Below are 23,338 nucleotides of genomic sequence, written 5' to 3' on the forward strand. Positions count from 1 at the left end.
AACTCAGAAGTTACTGAGTTATACACTGTTTTTTTCCTTCATCTGTGCAAAGTATCCTTTCGTGTTCCTGTGTTCTTTCAGCGAATAGGGAAAGCTCACAGGACCAGTGGAGGTTGTACGGTCTTAGATCAACAGAGCTTGTTTTTAAATTTAGAGATTTTTTTTTTATTTAACCTTTTGTGTGCTGTGTTATTTGCTGTGTAAGGCTTTACTGTTTTTTTTGTTTGTTTTTTTTACAGTTATTTCATTGCTTATTTGACAGTGCCTTATTAATGTTACTGTTTTTCTCTTAAGGTTTAGCCAGGTTTACACTGTGCCATTTCTTCCCTTATGGTTTATTTGTGTGCTTTGTACTGCTTATTTGCTTTAGTCTATCTTTGATTCTTAAGCTATTTCTTCACTGTTACTATGGAGCTAACCAGTGCATTTCAGGCCTCTGGTCAGTCAGCTGCCCTTTTAGAAGGGAGTTCCTCTGATACTTTAGCCCCTTCCAGTTTGTGCTTGTAAGGATTCTCAGATGTGTGTAGAATTATATTACATTTTCTTAGCGACCGCTTGAAAACATAAACAATTTGAGAGATTTTAGCCCCCAAAGTTACTCTTATCTCATTTCCTCTCCAGGCTTTTCTGATTAGGTCTTCTTTTCAAAAGCGGTTCGCGGGCACAATGTGATTAGATCGCACTATTGAACTAACTGTAGTGCGCGCCCGCTTTCAGGAGGCTTTGGAGAGGTCTGTTCAGTATCCCTGGGTATTGCAAATCATTTTCCAGGGGTATCAAATAAGCTTTCATGCCTTCTCGGGGGAAGATTCCTTCTGTCTCAAGTGCATTGAGATCCTTTAAAGGCTCAAGTTATTTTGCCTTTATGTAAAAGATCTGAAATTAATTTGAATGATTGCTCTAGTTCCAACTTAAGATTTAAACCAGGGGATACCTTCCCTTGTTCAGAAATCAAGATTTTATTCTTGGCACTATGGTTTCTTTTTTTCAGAAGTGTTATTAAAGATGTTATAGATATTATACATAGAAAATAAAAAATGCATAACTTCATGGATTTCATGTCAAGATTTAACCTGGAGAGGAATTCTGGTAATCAATATATATATATATAATATGGTAATAAGATTGAATATTCAATTTTGGAAGGACAATATCTTAAAGTAATAGATCAGACAGTAATTCTGGAATGCTAAGAAATTACAAATCTCACTATAAAAATTGGAAAACAACTTTGCACAAAGAGATTCAATTAGAGCATATATACAAAAGTATAAAAATTGTTAATGCTATGGTTTATGTGATAAATATTAAAGAATCTCATATAAGACTTGTTCCTCATGATTATCTAACACCAAATAGAGTTGAAAAGTGGCATAAATACAGCTTGAATAAATGCATTAAATTCAGTTCCACTCAATTGGAACATTATGGAATGGATTACATGTGGAACGGTATTTAGCGTTCCCGCTCAAGCATAAACACCACTAGAAGTAAGGTTTTTGCACTTGTATTACAAGTTGAAAGTAAATGTTTTGCATGCAAGGGAAACCCAATGTGCGCAAATTTCAGGACTTTGGATACCGCAACCTCCTCAACTTCTCCCCATAGACTGCAATGGAGCTGGATTTTGAGAAAAAAAACCCTTTTCATTCACTTTCTAACCCAACCGTGTTTAACCAAAAGCGTTGTATCTGATGTGAATTATAAATATTTTACATTCCATTGTTCTTCAGATGGAAGAAAATGTTCCATTTGTTTTTAAATATACATTTCTATATATATATATATGATTTATTTTTTTCTAGAATACATATCTAAACCTCTATATCTATATGAATATATAATATATAGGTATAGATTAGAGCTGCAACAACTAATCGTCATAATCGATAATAATCGATTATGAAAATAGTTGTCAATGAATCTAATAATCAATTAGTTAGTCTGTGCACAGCTCCAGCTGCTTCACACCAATGAGCTCCTGTACATGGTATTGTGCTTTATGGTTATGCCCTTAGCCTAAAGGACGTCTACAGACTTTTATTTTTCACTTTTTCAGGACAGTAAAAGTTTACAACTACTCCTGGCATATGTGCAACCCAGAAATAAAATAGGAGTCAAAATTTGGATTATTTAAATAAAATAAGGTGATTTGGGACTGTGCTTTGCATGTTATAGTGCTGAGCTTGTTATTTACTTAGATCAATGGCATTTGTTATATGAATTGATGTCACTATTACTTATTTGCACAATTTTTAGTGGATCACTTGCTATTGCTGATTATATGTACTCCTATAGATAAATGTGTAAGGCTGTGTCCTATTACGGATAACTAGTCTTTAGCCCTTTTGCTTTTTTTGTTTTTTTATATTCTTAATTAATTGGAAGATGTACCAAATTCAATCTCTATAAGTATATATCTGTTATTTTAAGAGCGGACTAGATATTTTCCCCCTAACTTTATAGCTGGTTGTTTAGCATTGCATATAAATATTCAAAAATTTGTTAGATTAAGTCTCTCCCTCTTATTTGATTCATAGAGGGCTAGGTTGCTTGTTTTTTATTTTACTTTTGTATTAAAATTTTTATTATAAGCATTTTTTCCCATTCCTGAAAATGCTATTTTGAGGAAATTGGATATTTTGTTTAAATGATATTTTTTTCTTTTTTGTTACATCTCAAACTGATCCTGCCTTTGATGTTACTGTAGGAGCCAAGCTGCCTGTACACAATTTCTACCAACGCTAAGTGTGTATATTGTTTATTAGCTGATCTTTTTTCTTCAGCTCAAATATGTGGCACTTGTTATGTTATATTATTTCATACTGATTATGTTCCTATACTACAAATACATCTACTGTTAAAACCTTCACAGTCTAATGTACATTATATTCCGGTAGATATAAGGATTATATTGCTACAGCCATAGACAAGGCTATGACTGCTTTTCCGCCTTCAAATTAATATATTTCCTAACATCTCATAAATCTAATGAAGTTTGTATTGATCGACAGCATGCTGAAGTATTTCTGCTGATGAGTATTTCTCTGACTCAGAGGATCCTACTTCAGAGACTGATATTGATAAATCAACCTTTTTATTGAATATATTCATTCTTTATTAAGGAAGTATTATTTACTTTGAGTATTGAGGAATCTAGTCCTCTTGATAACAAGAATAGTAAATGTTTGAATTCTGTTTTTTAAAACTTCTGAGTTTACTTTTGAACTTTTTCCTATTCCAGATGCTATCTGTCATCTGTTTAGTAAGAAATCTAAACTCCGTGCTTCTTTTTACTTTTCTTCTAGGCTTTAAAAGCTATATCCTTTACCTGTGGCTAATTTAGAGTTTTTGGGTAAAAGTCCCTAAGGTAGGGCTATTTCTACTCTTGCCGAACCTAATTCTATCTTATAGAAGCTATTTCTTCTTTTAAGGATCCTTTAGATAGGAAGTTTGTATCCTATCTTAGAGAAGCATATTTACATACTGGCTATATTCTTAAACCTGCTATTTCTATGGCTGATGTTGCTGTTTCAACATTTTGGTTGGACAGTTTAGTTATCAGATCTTGAAGCATTGTTCTTTTACTTCAACATGCTAATCATTTCATTTGTGATGCTATATTTCATGTCATTTTAATTGATATTAAATTTTTGTTTTTAGACATTCTTACTAGAAGAGTCTTATGGCTTAAATCTCTGATTTTGGTGTCTAAATTTAGATTACTATCTTATCTTTTTAGAATAGTAATTTTTTGGTTTTCTATTAGATTTTATTATCTCCACTATTACTGGGGGAAAGGGAGTTTTTTCTGACCCAAGATAAGAAATCTAAGGGTAATTTTTAAGCTCCCAAATATTTTTTCTTTCCCCTTAGGCCTCTGGCTCTAATTAGAGATCTATTCCGGATTTGAATAAATCCAAGCTTTATACATAAAACCAAATTCAGCCCCTAAGACTGCATGAAGGTGCAGCCCTTAAATCAGTTAAACTGGTAAGGGGGCAGATTGAATTTATTTCAACACATTTGGACAGTTTCTATTCAACATCAGTGGATTCAGAATGTTGTTTTCTCAGGGGTATCGAATAGGTTTCAGAATAAAAACTCCCATGGGAAGATTCTTTCTTTCCCATGTTACAACTAACCCTGTGAAAGCTCAGGTTTTTCAGAAATGTTTTTCAGATCTAGAGTTTTCAGGGGTGCAGGAACAGAGTTTTGGGTTTCTAATCAAATCTATTCACTGTACCAAAGAAAGAAGATTCGTTAAGACCAATTCTGGATGTGAAATCTTTTAATCGTTTTGTAAGAGTTCCAACTTTCAAGATGGTGACTATAAGGACTATTTCGGCCTTTTGTTCAGCAAGGTCACTTCATGTCCATAATAGACTTACAGGACGCTTATCTTCACATTCCAATTCATTCAAACCACTATCGTTTTCTGACATTCTCTTTTCTAGATAAGCATTACCAATTTGTCGCTCTTCCGTTTGGCATAGCGACATCTCAGAGATTCTTTTCAAAGATTCTCGGTGCCCTTCTATCTGTAATCAGAGAGTAGGGTATTGCGGTGTTTCCTTATTTGGACGATATCTTGGTACTAGCTCAAATCTTTTCATTTAGCAGAATCTCACTCGAAACAATTAGTGTCGTTTATTCAAAGACGTGGTTGGAGGATCAATTTACAAAAGAGTTTTTTTATTCCTTAGAATTAGGTTTCCAGATAGGATTCAGTGTTTGATTCTTTCTCTGACAGACAAGAGACAAATGAAGTTAATTTTAGTTTGTCTAGACCTTCAGTCTCTATTATCCCCTTCAGTGGCTATGTGCATGGAAGTTTTAGGTCTCATGACTGCAGCATCGGGTGCGTTCCCTTTTGCTCGCTTTCGAATGAAGCTTATATAGCTTTGCATGTTGCACCAAAGGTGCAAGGATTATTTTCAGATATCACAACTGATATACTTAAATCCCAACACTCTATTCTTTCTGATTCGGTGGTTGGACTATCACCTTATTGTTCAGGGGGCCTCATTTGTTCGTCCTACTGGACTGTATTCTCCACAGATGCAAGTTTTCAGGTTGGGGAGCTGTCTTATAGTCTCTGACAGCACAAAGGGTTTGGAAATCTCAGAGGCGAGGTTACCAATCAATATTTTAGAACTCCGTGCTATTTTCAGGGCTCTTCAGGTGTGGCCTCGAAGAAAGAACTTTTACATTTGTTTTCAAACAGACAATATCACATTAGTGACATATGTCAATCATCAAGGAGGGGCTCACAGTCCTTCAATTATGAAAGAAGTTTCTCAGATACTTTCTTGGGGCGGAATCCAACTCTTGTCTAATTTCTGCGATTCATAACCCAGATGTAGACAATTGAGAAGTGGATTATTTCAGCCGTCAGACTTTATATCCGTGGGATTGGTCTCTCCATCCAGATGTGTTTTTTCATCTTGTACAGATGTGGGGTCTTCCAGAAATAGATCTGATGGCCTCATGTCTAAATAAGAAGCTTCCCAGATACCTTTCCAGGTCCAGGGATTCTCAGGCAGAGATGGTGGATACCTTAGCAGTTCCTTGTTTTTTACCAACTTGCTTATATTTTTTTTGCCTTCTTTCAAGGGTAATCTTCAAGATCATAATGGTTCAATCTCATGTGTTTCTGATAGCACCATCTTGGTCTCACAGTTTTTGGTATGCGGATCTTGTCCGAAAGTCCAGTTGCCAGCCTTGGCCACTTCCTTTAAAGGGTTAGAAATATTTTCAAATTTGTATGAATAAAAAATACATTATAAGATACCTCAATACTAAAACTTTTAAATGCACTTACTTTAATCCAAAAACTAAGCTTCTAATCATAAATAAATCATACTTTTTTCCTTCTAAAAACGGCTCTAACGACCGCCCATAAAACAAGGCCGGAATTCTCAATAATGAATTATCTCACATCCTCCAATTGCACAGCCATATAACACCTCTAATTTGAATATTCATGATGTTATGCTTCTTGTAAAATTGCATGTGCTGTATAATTTAAGGGCAATTGCATGCGCGCTGTACATTTGAACTCCTGTTTGCCATTTTTATGTATCTGCTCCCACGCAGCCTAAAGTCATATAAATAACAGTAGATTGGCTGAATAAATAATACATTTCCACCGGGGGGGGGGGGGGGGGGTCTTGTAAAGGAAATATATCTGAGCTAACCCCAATGGTTGTGTATAGGTATCAATAATTTAAATTTTATTAGGACAACTAAACCCTAGATTGGGATGACCGAAGAAGAAATTCCTCTAAACACAAAAAAACTTAAAGGGACAGTCAACCCAAATTTGCAAATAGGTCATTCTTATAAAGTTGCTAATGATATTTAGTTTGCACTGTAGCATATTTTATTATCCTAAATAGTTTATAAGCATTACCACTTACTTGTTTGTTACTTGCTGTTTAAAATGCCCGCCTGCCCCCTCCCATATTTTGTCATCATGATCCTCAGGTTCTTCAGTGTCCAGCTCTAACTCTGATATTTCTCGCAATTCCACGCTTTGTGTGTTTTTGCGCATGCGCATTGCGCAGCTAACACTGTAGGGGGAAGGAACTCAAAATCCTTTCAGAAGTTCCTAGACGTATGATGTTTCAGACGTACCCGTGTGTCATTGTACTTGTAGTCTGTGAGTGTGAAGTCGAAGTCTCCAGCAGTGTAATGCTGACAAAAAGATGCTTATATTGTATCGATAGATGGCCATATTTATTTACATTCTTATACATGAGTATTTAGTTTAAGGGCATGTGAGATAGTTAACAGCAGTAAGTGGCAGATGTGCACACTTTTTCTGTCTTCTGGGATCAGACAAGGGTGGAGGATGAGATCTCTGTAAATAACTTATTGTCGGTCTGTACACAAAAAAGTCTCACACTGACACATCAGCAATGAAGAGCTGTTCTGTCTATAGATTTTCTCTCTATCTTCAAAGACGGACTGTAACTGTTTTCATAGGGGATTATCCCCACAAATGGTAGACACGATCTGCATATACATTCATGAGTTTGTTTAAATCCTCTATGAGGGCTCCTGATCTGAAATCCAGCTCTGGGGATGCAGATTTGCTGCCTCCGCCCACACTGCCTGTCTTGCTTGGGTATGGGAGCCATCATCTACAGGCAGCAGCAGGATGAATGATATGAGAGCAACACTGGCTCCTTCCTTCCCCCTCCCTGGGATAGCAGTAGATGGCTGAGTGACTCGTTGTATGTGTGTGTGCAGGTCCCTGGCTCAGCTGTTTTTTACTCTTCTTCTGATCGCATCGGCAGCACATTAACCCTTACCTTACCACAGGGAACATATATACTGGGTCCTTTATCATGGGCATTAGCTGATATAAAATACTCTTATGATGACACACACACCTGCTGACACTAAACTAGTAGAAATCAATTTACGCATGCTTGGGTCACATACCATGGGAAATACGCATGCGGGCCGCCATGATTGTTCTACTCAGGTATAACACGCTAATATGCTATTAATAACAAGGGTAAAAAATGGGCTTGGCAGCAATAATAATTTTGTCAGGAAACTACAAGTAAACCATAAAAAATTGCTTATACATGTTATTTGCACTATATAAGTATTTGATAAGAGGTTTTGAAATGTGGAAAGACCTTCTGTCTCTAGGGCTGTTTTTACATCAAGATCTCAAATCTTCACATTTGAAGGCATGGAAATTGAACGCTTAGTACTTAGTTATAGAGGTTTCTCTGACTCAGTGATTAGCACTATGGTACAGGCTCGTACGTCTGTTTCAAGGAGAATTTTTTTATCATATTTGGAAAACCTATATTTTATGGTGTTTCACTCATAATCATTCTTGGCATTCTTTCAGAATTTCTAGGATTTTAGTTTCTTCCAGATGTTTTAGAGAAGGGTTTATCTGCAAATACTTTGAAGGATAAATTTCTGTTCTCTCTGTCTTCTTTCATAGGAAGATTGCTAAATTTCCTGATATTCACTGTTTTGTTCAGGCTTTGATTTGTATCAAACCTGTTATTTAATCTATTTATTCTCCTTGGAGACTCAACTTAGTTTTGAAGTTTGTTTCAGGCTCCTCCTTTTGAGCCTATGCATTCTCTGATTATTTATTACTTTCTTGAAAAGTGTTATCTCTTTTGGCTATCTCTTCTGCTAAGAAGAGTTTCTGAATTGTTTGCTCTCTTTTGTGAGTTTCTTTATCTGATTTTCCATCAAGATAAAGCTGTTTTGCAGACTACATTTAAATTTTTGCCTAAAGTTGTGAATTCTAAACAAATTCAATAGGGAATTTGTTGTTCATTCTTTGTGTCCTAATTCTAAGAATACTCTTGTAAGGTTTTCTCATTCTTTGGATGTGGTAAGAGCTTTGAAATATAATGTTGAGGCTACTTAAGATTTCAGAAATACTTCTAGTCTATTTGTTATTTCTTCTGGCTCCAGGAAAGGTCAGAAGGTGTGATAATTCAAACATTTAGTAATTGAATACACTATGTTTTGACTGAGTGTTTGCTTTCATTACAACCTATTACTCAGGTTTTAAAGTATTAGGAACCAGAATGAAAGCAGGTTTATTCAGGAATTGTGTTCATTAGTATTATACACAAAATTAACAGTTTGTTAATTTGTGATGGCCTCTCAAATATTAGTAGAAAAGGATTATAGTGAACGTTTGTTATCTTGAAAAAGATGGAAGGATCATATACTTGATATTTTATATGTCTCCTATTGAATAATAAATGTACACTATGTATACTGAATGGATTAATAAAAGCGTCCTTAATGATCATAGATATTCAAATAGGATAGTTAAAATAAACACTCGCTTGTTTTCAAAGAAAAAGATTCCTAGTTATGTGAGGGATAACCGATGTGGCATACAAGATGTTTATAATCCAGCTGACCAGGGAAACAAATGATAGCTTGAATTCACACCTTCACATTATCCGGTATTTGCAGAGAAGTCTTTTATATTGACAAATGTTCATATCAGTATTCACATACCTGTATTTGTTAATTGTCCGATTGAAGACAAAGTGTACCTCTGAGAGAAGTGCAGCTAAGGCCTTAGCGTCCGTCTCAGTCCGGCGTTGTCTGCAGAGTGAGTAAGTCGGCTTCGAGTGACGTCACGAAGTTCAGCGTTCAGTGAGTCTCTGTTACAGCGTAACACAGCAGATTCAAACAAGCAGCTGGAATAACGTTCAGGTTGCTTTGCTTCTGCTAGAGGACTTGCTAGGTAAATATAATTTACAAAAGGAATGTTAAATAATTCTGGATAAACCGTGATCAATTATTTGGCTCAAATTGATTGAGAGTGCAAGAGAGATTCAGAGAGAAATTTCCTCAGTACAACAACAATAATCAAGCAAGGAATTCTGGGAATAAAGATCCTTATATTGAGGATAAATGGAGGTGGAGATCTAAACTTAAAGTGACAGTAAATCATGACATGACAGATCCCCCCCCGATCAAGAGTCCCCCCGAGGAACCAAAGGACCAGGCTTCAGGGGATTGGAGGCATGAAAGGTATCAAGTAATATAGGTGCGTTCAGATCTCGGATAGGAAGACAGGAGTTCTCATCATCGCTGTACTCCTTCCAATGTACTAGGTATTCGAGAGTCTTTCAACGAATTCTAGAATCCAAAATACAATCCACCTCATAATCCTGTTGATCATCTAGTGGTGCGGAGGATAGAGTATTAGGTGTGACATCATGACCTAAGTAGGGCTTCAAGAGCCACACATGAAAAGATGGATGTATATGCAGATTAGGAGGTAATTTTAGAATAATGGCATTTTCATTGATAATTTTCACTATTGGGAATGGACCAATGAATTGATCTGCTAATTTCTTACTAGTAACTCTTAATCTTATGTTCTTCGTGGATAACCAGACTAAATCCTTGACGTTATAAGTTGGAGCGGGTTTATGCTTTCTGTCATAATATATCTTCTGAGTTGCTTTTGCTTGCTTCAGATGGTTTTGCAAGACATTCAAGGTTTCCCTTATGTTTTTGGTATAATCTGAGACGGCTGGTGATTGGAAACAGGTTGTAGTGTTTGGAATGGACCGTGGATGATAACCATATGTGGCAAAAAATGGAGAGACCTTGGTAGAGCTGCTCATAGAATTATTGTATGCGAATTCTGCCATAGGTAGCCAGTCATACCAATCGTCTTGTTGAGAAGAGATATAACATCTTAGGTACTGTTCAAGTGTTTGATTTAATCTCTCAGTGAGACCATTAGATTGGGGGTGAAAAGCTGTTGAGAATCGAAGTGAGATTCTTAAGGTCTTGCATAAGAATTTCCAAAACTTGGAGGGGAATTGGGTACCTCGATCTGATACAATTGATGACGGCAAACCATGTAGTTTCACTATATAATTGTTAAAAACTGTCGCAGTAGTTGAAGCTGTGGGTGTTCTTTTTAAGGGGATAAAATGTGCCAACTTGGTGAGATGATCTACTGCTACCATTATGGTATTATGAGAGTTAGACCTTGGTAAATCCACTATGAAGTCCATTGAGATCATATCCCAGGGTCTCTGAGGTAAAGGCAGAGGTGTAAGAAGTCCGTATGGTTTATGGTGTTCTTTTTTATTTGTGGCACACATATGGCAATTGGTTATATATTGTTTCAATGTGTTTTTCATATGAGGCCACCAATAGGTCCTGCTGATAAGTTTGTTAGTTTTATTTATTCCAGGGTGTCCGGCTAGAGGAGTGTCGTGATATTGTTGTATGATTTGTTCTTTCAAACAACTGGGGACGTATACCAGATTTTTGTATAAATATAGACCAGTTTCTAGATCTTGATTGCATGTTGTTGGAATGTCCTTATCAGACTGTTGAGCCTGATATATGTCTGAAGTTGTAGTAGTTATAACACCTATCAATTTAGATGGTGGAATAATGTGAGTCTTACCTTCAGACTCAGTAGAAGTTTCAAAAGATCTGGACAGGGCATCTGCCTTTATATTCTTTGATCCTGGTATATGAGTAATGGTGAAATTGAATCGATCTAAGAATAAGGCCCAACGCACCTGTCTGGAAGATAATGTTTTATTTCGTTTTAAATATTGGAGATTTTTGTGATCAGTGTATACCTGAAAGGGTTTTGTTGTGCCTTCTAATAAGTGTCTCCAATGTTCCATCGTGGATTTCATGGCTAACAACTCTTAATCTCCCACTGAGTAGTTTCTTTCAGCCGGAGTAAGTTTTCGGGAGTAATATGCAATTGAGTATTGTTGTGTGGATTCTTTACTAGGTTGAGAGAGTATTGCACCTATCCCAACATTGGAGGCATCCACCTCAAGAGTATAGGGTAAATCGGGTTCAGATAAATGTAGTATGGGAGCAGTGGTAAAAACCTTCTTGAGTTGATGAAAAGCTTGGTCGGCTTCTGAATCCCATAGGAATTTCTGTTTTCCAGTTAACCGAGTTAGGGGTTGAACAATGGTGGAGAAAGGGTTAATGAATTTTCTATAGAAATTCGTAAATCCCAGGAATCTCTGTAACGATTTTACTGTGGTGGGGGTTGGCCAATTTGCTATGACAGTTAGCTTGTCTTGATCCATTTGTATACCCTTCGGGGGAAATTATATACCCTAGGAATTTGATGGTGTCTTTATGGAATTTACATTTTTCCATTTTTGCGTATAGTTGGTGGTCTCTCAAGGTTGCAAGCACCCATCGTACATGTTTCTGTGCTCTGCTAAATTTTTTGAATAAATGAGTATATCGTCCAGATATACTATTACGCAAACATCCATAAGTTCTTTGAAAATCTCATTGATAAAGAACTGGAACGTTGCTGGAGCATTTGTTAAGCCAAAGGGCATTACATTATATTGAAATAACCCATATCTAGTTTTAAATGCAGTCTTCCACTCATCCCCAGATCTCATACGTATTAAATTGTATGCCCCTTTTAGATCTAACTTGGTGAAGATGGTTGCTCCATTGAGGGGTTCAATTAGTTCTGGTATGAGTGGTAATGGGTATCTATTCTTAATGGTAACAGCATTCAATGCCCGGTAATCTATAATAGGTCTAAGTGTTCCATCTTTATTTGTAACAAAAAAGATTGCTGATGCTATTGGAGATGATGAGGGGGTTATGAAGCCCTTTCTAAGATTTTCATCTAAATAATCCCTTAGATGTTTTAACTCCTTCTGTGAAAGGGGAAAGATCCTTCCGGATGGTATTTCAACCCCAGGTTTTGTATCAATGGGGCAATCATAATGCCTATGAGGTGGTAGTGTTTCAGCATTTTTTAAGTTAAAGACATCACTGAAGTCTTTATATTCATCAGGTAGGAATGGTGCTACGTGTCTTATGGTTATGTATGGATAGCAAGTATTTAAACAATATTGTGAAGGGAAAGTAATGATGTTATGTAACCAATCTATGGAAGGATTATGCTTTTGTAGCCATGGGTATCCTAATATTATAGGATGTAAGGAACTGGGGATTACATCAAATGTTAAAAATTCTTTATGGCCTGTAGTGGTAATTGTTAATATGGGAATCGTATGGTGCGTTATGGGACCTTTTAAGAATTGTGAACCATCTATAACTCGTACAAAAACAGGAGAAACCTTTTGCACAATTGGTATTTTATTTAATTTTACAATTGATTCATCTATGAAGATTCCATCTGCTCCTGAATCAATGATAGCTTCGTTCTGGACCTGTTGTTGATCCTACTGTAAAGACAATGTGAGAATGTTTTCTAAGGTAATCTTTTGGGTAATCATGTATTAACTTACCCTTCTTAAGGCGTGAGAGTAGAGGACATGTAGCTACGTCATGCTCCTTATTAGCACAGTAAAGGCATAAATTCGCTAGACTTCTTCTTTGTTTTTCTTCTTGGCTTAAAGGACCACAAATGGTTCCAATTTCCATAGGCACTGGATGTGAAGTGGTTTTCTCATGATATGGTTGATACAGTTTTTTAGGAGAGGCTTCATATTGGTGTCTTTCATTCTTCCTCTCTCTGTATCTCCTATCCATCGCTATGCTTAGTTTGATAAGCGCTTCCAGAGTTTCTGGAAAATCAACTCGTGAGAGCTCATCTTTTAAATGTTCAGATAACCCCAAACGAAATTGATTTTTTAAACTAATAGAATTCCATTGGGAATCGGTAGCCCAGAGCTGGAAATCAGCGATGTAGTCCTCCACCGCTCTTTTTCCCTGCTTGAAGGATCTCAATTTCTGTTCAGCAGTTTGCTGTTTATTAATATCATCATATAATATAGCCATGGTCTGGAAATTTTTTTCCAAAGAGTTTAAGATGGGGTCTTCTGCCCATGCTCTAGGCTCTCCTGAGAGATAGGAGATAGCAGTGCAAACCTTAATTTTATCTGTGCGGTAGGTTCTAGGTTTTAATGAAAACATTAACATACAGGCATTTTTATATTCACAGAATTTTGATCAATCTCCACTGAACATACCGTGGGTGGGGTAACTTGTGGTTCTGGTAACTCATTTGATCTTTGTGTGGCATAATCATTGAGAATACGTCTTAGAGTGTTATTCTCATTTTTTTATCTCTGTGAGGCCTTGGGCCAAAATATCCACTTTCTGATTCAATGAGGTTATTTGATTGGTCATTTCCAATGGGTCCATGATAAACCTGGAATATGTTTTTAAATAAGATTTTTTTTACTGGCTTGATTATTCTGTGATAATTCAAATATTTAGTAATTGAATACACTATGTTTTGACTGAGTGTTTGCTTTCATTACAACCTATTACTCAGGTTTTAAAGTAATAGGAACCAGAATGAAAGCAGGTTGCTTTGCTTCTGCTAGAGGACTTGCTAGGTAAATATAATTTACAAAAGGAATGTTAAATAATTCCGGATAAACCGTGATCAATTATTTGGCTCAAATTGATTGAGAGTGCAAGAGAGATTCAGAGAGAAATTTCCTCAGTACAACATCAATAATCAAGCAAGGAATTCTGGGAATAAAGATCCTTATATTGAGGATAAATGGAGGTGGAGATCTAAACTTAAAGTGACAGTAAATCATGACATGACAGAAGGCCTCTGTGTTTTCTCTGTTATTTTTCACAAAGCTTTTTTGAAGGCGGGGCAGTCTCCGCATCAGAGAATTACAGCTCATTTTACTAGATCAGTTGCCTCTTCTTGGGTTGTCAAGATAGAAGCTTCAGTTGATTAATTTTACAAATAAGTAATTTTGTTTTCTTTGCATATTTTTCTTTAATTTTACCATTTTGTTGTGTTTGCTTTTTTGGAAGCAGCCTTTGGTAAAAAGGTTTTTTAGGCACTGATCTTAGTTTGATTGTAGTGCCTTTGATTTGATTTTTTTGAGAATTTTTTTTAAGAAAACTTATTTATATTTTGGATTTAATTTCTCAGCGGATTTAGCTGTTATTTTATACCTCCCTCTCTAATGAATCATGGATTTCCACATCTTGGGTATTATATCCCATACGTCACTAGCTCATGGACTCTTGCCACTTACATGAAAGAAAACATAATTTATGTAAGAACTTACCTGATAAATTAATTTCTTTCATAGTGGCAAGAGTCCATGAGACCCACCCTATTTTTGGTGTTTATGATTTTTTTGTATAAAGCACTTTATTTTTTCCAGTTCCTCTTTTTGTATGCTTTATACTCCTTTTACACCTCATTTCTTGGCTACACGTTAAACTGAGGTATGAGTGAGGTGGGAGATGTATTTATAGGCATTTTGAGGTTTGGGAAACTTTGCCCCCTCCTGGTAGGAATATATATCCCATACGTCACTAGCTCATGGACTCTTGCCACTATGAAAGAAATTAATTTATCAGGTAAGTTCTTACATAAATTATGTTTTCTCAGGCCTTGTGACATTTCTCTTCCATGTGTTGCCAATGCTGACAGCATGACATGGGAAGGGTTTTTCTTTGGTAAGTAACACCCTTTTATAATCAACTGTCTGCTGGACACCTGTTTAATGAATAATTAGAGGTGAAGAAAAATTAAGTGTTCGCGCTAGAAAAATCACTCCCTGCCTCTCCCAGGTCCCCCTTCCACAAGGGTACCAAAGATTAGAAGTGATACAATATAAATAGTAGGAGGGCGCTAGAGCGGAGTGAAAATAAGTGTAGGTGACTATTGATTTAGAAATAACAACCTGTGTAGGACGAATATAGAACAAAATAAAAGATATTATAGAATAAGGTTTTTTAACCTAATGTTGAAAAATGTGAAGAATGAGATGTTAAGTATAAATAATACATTTTATTAAAACTTAAAATCCTGACAACTAATCAAATAGACACTTCAAACAAAGTTCCAAACAAACATGGTCTAACAGAGAGTGTATGGCGCTGGTAATTAAGGAGTGTACTCCCAAAGATTTCAATGGCTGCAAACGGCCTTGAGTTAGCCGTATAGGTTATCAGTGTATGCAGAGCTTGATTCAGGTACTCACTCTCATGGTTTCAATGGTAAATTGGGGTGTACCTCTTATGCTTCTCTCTCCTTGATTCCTCTGTTCCTGCTCTGCTAACACTGCAGATCTTTTCAGTGTGAATATTCTGTTACAAGCGTTAAAGAGGCTTTCAAATAATTACTGGATATGTTGTGTGCAGGAATTCAGTCTTGTGCGACACAGAGGCTCAATCGACACTCTCTGTAAAGATCCTCTCTTGGAAGTTGATTACCTGCACTTATTGCATTTGCACGCAGGTTAGTGTAATTCACCAAATACACTTAACAATGAATTGGTGACACAAAAGAGTCCAATATTGAGTTTGGCCAAACTCTCGAATTGCTGATAATAAATCTTAAATAGTATACCGGGACAAAAGGTGAGTCTCCTTTTAGCTGGCAGCACTTCAACGCGTTTCACCCGTAGATTGGGCTTTTTCAAGATAGTATGCCAGCTGCAGTTCATCATCCTGATATACCTGATCATGTCATCTCATTGGTTGGTTCTTCCAGGTAATTAAAGGTGGAATTTCTTATTACCAATAAATCACAAGGCTTCATTTTAAAGGTGGTATTTACAAGTAATATTTAGGTGGTTTACAATTTATGATAATAAAAAAACTTTGTTAAGTTATGAACATTACGACATGGGAGGTAAATATTTTGAATATACAAACTTATATGAATACCATTTCTTAATTACTATGATCACTAAACATAACTCCACTATGATATATAAAAATATATTAACAGTAGAAGATATATATATATATATATATATCAGAGAAACATTTTTTATATAAATTTCTCCAGAACGCTTAATGTATAACTGGTGACTCTTGACTATCATAATTTTAATGGGGAATCCAAAAAATTATATATACACCATAGTTATCTTATCTGACGTATATACATACATTTGACACAAGATATATATAAAAATACATAAGCTAAATAGAATGAGTCCAGTGATTCATAAGATGAATAATAGTTTATCTTCACGAGAGACAGTCATATAGGCAATATTTAGATTCTTATATATCTCAAAGCTATATTTATGGGCTTTTAATTAGTCAAGTCTATTTTGTAATGGGCCCATACTTGCAGAGATTTAGAAAAATAGTTTCAGAGAGATTGAGATACAATAGGTTACAACTTCTTAATGGGGATATGAGTTGATAATAGGTCTAACCTTCAGATCTGTATAAGTTGTTAAGAGATTATAGAATCGCCCTAGCTCTAAAGTCCTATAAGTTTTATGGATTCTGTTGAGATGTGTATCACACTGCAACAAGGTAATATGCAGATTCACAGAGAGAAGGGGTGAGATTACGAACTTGTCAATATATCTAATCGGTTTACACATCCATCCCCAGATGTCCTAGACTGGAAGAAAAGGAGATAAAGCCAATTCTGAGTTTAGTCCATTCGGGAATAGGGTGTCCATATAGTAAATCAACTATGCTTCTTTCCGAAGTAGTTTTAATTCGAAATCACCTCCCCTCCAATCTGGGCGCACCTTACATAGACCCCAATATTGGAGATCTTTTATGTTGTTTCCATGGATATTTTGAAAATGATTGTATAAATGGGTGTCTAGATTCCCATTTTCTATACAGCATAGATGCTCTCGGATTCGATCTCTAAGGCTCCTGGTGGTTTCCCCGATATATATTAAATTACAAGTGCATTTGAGCATGTAGACTCCTTTTTGGGTACACCTAATTGTGTCCTTTATGATGAATTCTTTGCCTGTGTTTGGAATTATGAATTTTTTAAGCTTTGAGCTATATCTACAGGCCCTACATGTAAAGCATGGATAAAACCCTTTCAGGTCATTCCCCGTTAAATCTACATCCTTCAGCTTCTTATCTATCCTTTTAAATTCACTAGGGACTAGATTTGACTTGAAGTTCTTAGCTTTTCTATAAACAATTTTGGGTACAGGTGTAATCTTATCTCCAATAATTGGATCAGATTTGACGAGATGCCAGTGTTTACTGATGATTTTTCTTATAACTTGATGGTCACTTCTAATACCAGATTTAAAGAAAGATCTGCACAGAACTATAGATACGATCAATATTCAAATATACATCAAAAACCTGATCATTATCATGATGGAAGACAGCAACATAACGGCCACTTAGATCCCAGAACTAGAGACCTAACAAATGAAGAGCAGACTTTTTTAGTCAACAGCCCTCTCAAAGAGGGCACATCAAGAGACCTAATGGAGGAAGACAGAATAGAGAGAACAGGAGGGAACAGACGAAAAAAAGGGTTCGAGGAAAGAGAGGAGGAAGGATTAGAACAGGAACCAAAGAGACAAAAATAGAGGGAGAAAATCAAGGTATTTTCAACATTAGTACTGTTAAACTTAGTTGAGAAGAAACAAGGGTTCTTAGTCTAGGATTGACATTTGCGCCTACTACGAGGCTTAACAAATTCGAGACACATATCAATGTGAAACAATTCGTAAGGAAGCTCACATTGAAAAGATATTATGTGAAATATCCGATAGAGAGAAATCTATATCCCATCCCTGAAAGCTCTAATGGTACAAGGTCATATAAACACACTGATCTAAAACCTAGGTCAAAATTTTACCCCACCCAGGACAAAGGCAGCTAATACTAAGAGAGTAAAATATAATCTGAGTAGAATATAGAAATATTTGAAAATTTAAAGAGAAATGAGAAAATAATTATAAAACCTGCAGACAAGGGAGGACATCTGGGGATGGATGTGTAAACCCATTAGGTATATTGACAAGTTCGTAATCTCACCCCTTCTCTCTGTGAATCTGCATATTACCTTGTTGCAGTGTGATACACATCTCAACAGAATCCATAAAACTTATAGACTTGAGAGCTAGGGCGATTCTATAATCTCTTAACAACTTATACAGATCTGAAGGTTAGATCTATTTTCAACTCATATCCCCATTAAGAAGTTGTAGCCTACTGTATCTCATTCTCTCTGAAACATTTTTTCTAAATCTCCCCAAGTATGGGCCCATTACAACATAGACTTGATTAATTAAAAGCCCATAAATATAGCTTTGAGATATATAAGAATCAAAATATTACCTATATGACCGTCTCTCGTGAAGATAAACTATTATTCATCTTATGAATCACTGGACACATTGGCATCTATTTAACAAGCCGTCAAACGCAAATACGCTGGAATTCCGCAGCATATTTGTGGCAAGGCTGATTCGCCTTAGTTATCAAACCCTACAGACCAGCAAAAGTAGAATTTTGTGACGTAACATATGATCCGCCGGACTCAGTCCGACACAGATTGATGCTTACGTCATTACAGATGTTCCGAATGCAAATTCGGCACAAACTGACTACTTTTGCTAGTTATCAATTTTCTACCAGGTACGCGGATGCCATAGGAATCAGTGGGAGTCTGTAAGCAGCGAAAGCTCATGTTTGCTGCTGCCCGATATCCCATTGATTCCTATGGGAAAGTTTACACCTAACATGTACCCCGAGTCTAAACACCCCTAAACTGCCGCCCCCTACACCGCCGCCACCTACATTATATTTATTAACCCCTAATCGCCCCCCCCTACACCGCCGCCACCTACCTACATTTATTAACCCCTAATCTGCCGCCCCAACGTCGCCGCCACTATATTAAATTTATTAACCCCTAAACCTAAGTCTAACCCTAATATAATTTAAATAAATGAATAATTAAATAAATATTCCTAGCATTAAATAAATTATTCCTATTTAAAACTAAATACTTACCTGAAAAATAAACCCTAAGATAGCTACAATATAACGAATAGTTACATTGTAGCTAGCTTAGGGTTTATTTTTATTTTACAGGCAAGTTTGTATTTATTTTAACTAGGTACAATAGTTATTAAATAGTTATTAACTATTTAATAACTTCCTAGTTAAAATAAATACAAATATACCTGTAAAATAAAACCTAACCTAAGTTACAATTACACCTAACACTACACTATAATTAAATAAAATTATCTAAAGTACAAAAAAAACAAACATTAAATTACAGAAAACAATAAACAAATTACAAAGATTTTTTTAACTAATTACACCTAATCTAATCCCCCTAACAAAATAAAAAAGCCCTCCAAAATAAAAAAAAAGCCCTACCATACACTAAATTACAAATAGCCCTTAAAAGGGCCTTTTGCAGGGCATTGCCCCAAAGTAATCAGCTCTTTTACCTGTAAAAAATTTTTACAAACCCCCCCAACATTAAAACCCACCACCCACACAACCAACCCTACTCTAAAACCCACCCAATCCCCCCTTAAAAATACCTAACACTAACCCCTTGAAGATCACCCTACCGTGAGAAGTCTTCACCCAACCGGGACCAGTTTTTTTTATATATATCTTGTGTCAAATGTATGTATATACGTCAGATAAGATAACTATGGTGTATATATATTTTTTTCTGGAGAAATTTATATAAAAAATGTTTCTCTGATATATATATATATATATATATATATATATATATATATATATATATATACCATGATCATAGTAATTAACAAATGGTATTCATATAAGTTTGTATACTCAAAATATTTACCTCCTATGTAGTAATGTTCATAACTTAACAAAGTTTTTATATTATAAATTATAAACCACCTAAATATTACTTGTAAATACCACCTTTAAAATTAAGCCTTTTGATTTATTGGTAATAAGAAATTCCACCTTTAACTTTGTCCAAGAAAAACCACCTTTAATTACCTGGAAGAACCAACCAATGAGATGACATGATTAGGTATATCAGGATGATGAACTGCAGTTGGCATACTATCTTGGAAAAAGCCCAATCAACGGGTGAAACGCATTGAAGTGCTGCCAGCTAAAAAGAGACTCACCTTTTTTTTTTCCGGTATACTATTTAAGATTTATTATCTGCAATTCAAGTGTTTGGCCAAACTCAATATTGGACTTTTTTGTGTCACCAATTCATTGTTAAGTGTATTTGGTGAATTACACTAACCTGCGTGCAAATGGACTAAGTGCAGGTAATCAACTTCCAAGAGAGGATCTTTATAGAGAGTGTCGATTGAGCCTCTGTGTCGCACAAGACGGAATTCCTGCATACAACATATCCAGTGATTATTTGAAAGCCTCTTTAACGCTTGTAACAGAATATCCACACTGAAAAGATCTGCAGTGTTAGCAGAGCAGGAACAGAGGAATCAAGGAGAGAGAAGCATAAGAGGTACACCCCAATTTACCATTAAAACCGTGAGGGTGAGTACTTGATTCAAGTTCCGCATACACTGATAACCTATATGGCTAACTCACGGCCGTTTACAGCCAATGAAATCTTTGGGAGTACACGCCTTAATTACCAGCGCCACACACACTCTCTGTTAGTGCATGTCGGTTTGTTTGGAACTTTTGTTTGAAGTGTCTACTTGATATTTTGTATCCATTACAATCAATACCTTGGGCTGTATGCCGCAATTCTAGGAACTGCAACTGTAAGCTGGAACGTTTTGGATGTCTTATATTTTCTATTTGGACTGTTATACATCAATATTGGTGTTGCACTGTGCACTTTTGACCGGACTGGACTTTAGCTATGTCTGAGACACAGGATTGTTTTGTACTAAGAGACTTGGAAGCCACTCTATATCATTATGATGAGGACTTGGATCACCTCTCTACTGATAATGAAAACACTATTGACAGCCTCTTTTTCCATATTGATGAGCTTCGTAGAAAAGATATAAAATTAGATCTGGACATTAAGGCTTTTCTATTATACAAAAAAAATCAACGTATCCCAAGAGGCCTTAGGATAAGGAAATTCCCATCCTTCACAGTTAATGATTCAGACTTTATATTGAAGTGGAACAAGATTCTAAATGATTGTTCATTTGCTTTAATGGACCTTCTTATAGAATTTAAAAAACAACAGAGACAAGAACTTATCACTTTAATTAAAGCAGTACAAACTGACCTACAAAACCTACAGACTGACCCTGTATTTAAAGAGTATGACACCAAATTTGAAGCTAATATGCAAAAGTTTTCCAAAGAATTGTGGGACTTCAAGAAAACTAAGTTGTCACGTGACAAAAGAGACTATGAATCAAATAGGGTGTATAGGTGGTCTGCAGCACCTCACAAAACTCAGGGTGATAAACGTACCTTTAATAAAAGAAATGAAAATAAATCAGCTAAAAGAGTAAGATTTGCTGAGACAGAATATGATCAGGATACCACCGACCATGAGTCTAATGGGGAGGGAGCGGCTGAGGTCAGAATAACATCAGTATTAGATATTCCTAGTGTTGAGATGGAAGGGGCTTCAAAAAACGAAGTGGGTTTAGATGTCAGACCAAAAAGAAAAAAACAAGAAGGGGTAGTAGAGGAAGAAAAAGAAAAGAGAGTAAGGACATATCATATGAGAACAAATCGGACTCAGGTCCGCAAGTATGTTTAAAAAATGTAATTAATCTGTCACAGTATGAACTTAACAAGTATGAAGAGGAGGTTTTAAGTAAGGGTTTGAATTTCTCTCCGACTACCCACTTCAGCCTCTTTGATACCATCTTAGATGTAAACAGTTTTGTGAGAAAACTCACATTGAAAAAACACTTTTTTGTGGAAGATGGTAATGTGGAGGAAACTGTGGGCATTGCGGATGATTTGGTTAAATCTGGCTCTGATAGTGCATCCAATACACTAAATTTTGATGATCAGTGCACACTTATTGAGTTAATGCAATTAATGGATGAGAATATGGGTTGTAACACTGCACAGGGAGAAACCCATCCTGAGGTGAGATTAAATAGAAAAAGTAATTTTTACCCCGTACATACTAGGGGTAAAAATATAGATGTTTTTCAAAGAACAATTGAGAAAAAATTGATAGCTCTGTCTTGTAAAGTTGAATCTAGAAAAAAGAAAAAATCAAATAGGTTCAATAAAAATCTCAGTGACAAACATTTCAAGGCCTTGGCATCCCTAAAAGAAAACCACAATATAGTCATCAAGGCATCTGACAAAGGTGGGAATGTCGTTGTCATGGACAGGGAGTACTACCTTTTTGAGGCTAAACGACAGCTTAGGGATGCTGAGGTCTATGAAAAACTGGATTCTGATCCTACTTTTGTGTTTGGGAGGAGATTGGAGAGGGTATTACTGTTGGGAAAACAAATAGGTTTGATAAAGGATATTCAAATGGATTACCTATTAAAACAAAACCCTAGAGTACCCATCTTCTATTTCCTCCCAAAGCTACATAAGGACGAGGTTCATCCCCCTGGCCGACCCATCATATCAGGAGTGGGCTCTCTTTTGGAGCCCACCTCTGAGTTGGTGGATTTATTTTTGCAACCCTTGGTGGGTGATTTGACTAGTTATATTAAAGATTCCACACAGGTGCTATGTGCCATGCAATCCATACAATGGAAACCATCGTATCGGTTTATAACAGTAGATGTATCATCACTGTATACATCGATTCCCCATCATTTGGGACTGCAATCTATTTCACACATTCTGAATAGAATGTCGAATTATTCTGAAGACTACAAACATTTTCTTGTTTGTGTCATTGAATTTCTTCTCTCCCACAATTATTTTTTGTTTGAGGGATCTTACTATCTGCAGAGACGTGGAACGGCTATGGGGGCAAAGTTTGCCCCTTCCTACGCCAATCTCTATATGGGATGGTGGGAGCAGTTCCACGTCTATGCAGATAGTAATCCTTTCCGTCATCATATAGTTTACTTTGGTCGCTATATAGATGACTTATTATTTATTTGGGATGGAGATGAGAAATCAACAATTTCCTTTTTTGATTATTTGAATTGCAATAACTTCAATCTTA

General features: G+C 36.0%; 1 protein-coding gene across 1 annotated transcript in view; it reads left to right on the forward strand.

Annotated features, from left to right (window-relative positions):
• LOC128656978 (gastrula zinc finger protein XlCGF57.1-like) overlaps positions 1-23,338 on the forward strand; it is a 68,878-nt gene that overhangs the window by 19,648 nt on the left and 25,892 nt on the right. The window lies entirely within an intron of this gene.

Source organism: Bombina bombina, chromosome 4, assembly GCF_027579735.1.
Source record: "Bombina bombina isolate aBomBom1 chromosome 4, aBomBom1.pri, whole genome shotgun sequence".
NCBI classification, from domain to species: Eukaryota; Metazoa; Chordata; class Amphibia; order Anura; family Bombinatoridae; genus Bombina; species Bombina bombina.